This window comes from Triticum dicoccoides, chromosome 1B (assembly GCF_002162155.2).
Source record: "Triticum dicoccoides isolate Atlit2015 ecotype Zavitan chromosome 1B, WEW_v2.0, whole genome shotgun sequence".
NCBI classification, from domain to species: Eukaryota; Viridiplantae; Streptophyta; class Magnoliopsida; order Poales; family Poaceae; genus Triticum; species Triticum dicoccoides.
The window spans coordinates 575,465,819-575,466,693 of NC_041381.1; positions in this window are offsets into that span (position 1 = coordinate 575,465,819).

Sequence of the window (875 nt, forward strand, 5' to 3'; positions counted from 1 at the left end):
TTCTTTTGTTGTTGTAGTAGCGCTGCGCAAGGGTCGGAGCTACTGCTAAGCCCACTAGCTGCAGCGCCGGTGGTTAGCCCACGCTACAGCTAAGTGGGCTACCGTTTTTGGCCCTGTGGCCCACATAACAGCGGCGCGGCCCATGCTAGCCAACGTTGCTGCTAAGCCATACCAGTAGCACGCTTTGTACCCACCGCTAGTGGCAGTTACCAGTACCGTGGGGGCCCAAACAAATGCTACTGCTAGACTTCTATGTATAAACATTTTCCTAGTAGTGGAACCATTCGTAACATAATGGCTTTCCAGTTCTTCACTATCCTACTCTCGAATTAGGGAGTAAGATCGTGAAGAACTCGAAAGCCGTTATGTTCGAAATGGCTATCATTTCTTCCATCTTGGGCAAACCCATGTGTGATAGCAATGCAGAATGTTTGAATGCCCGACATTAATCTTATGTTGTGAAGAGAGTCTTGACGTGTTGAAAGTCAATTTTCCATTGTAGCAAAATTATTTTTTTGACGCTTGATATTTATTTCATATTATGTTTGTCACACATTTTTTTAATGTGTTGAAGGATTTTAGCACCAAATCATAGTCATGGCGTCACCCTACGCCATCACTCCCATTAGGGTGGACTCCCTGGCCGAGGATGAGGCATCCTTCGCACCACTCATTTAGGAGAACCCACAATTCCTTGCCGAGAACCGCGTTATCTACGAGTCGATCTAGGATGAGTGAAAGATCGAGGGCATCTGCGAGATGATGGTCCGCCTATGTTCCGAGCAGCAGAAGCCTTTTGAGGAGCTAGGCAAGAAAAGAAGTGCCGCCTGAGGAGAGTGATGACTTGGTGCCATTGATTATGTCGAGTGCCAATT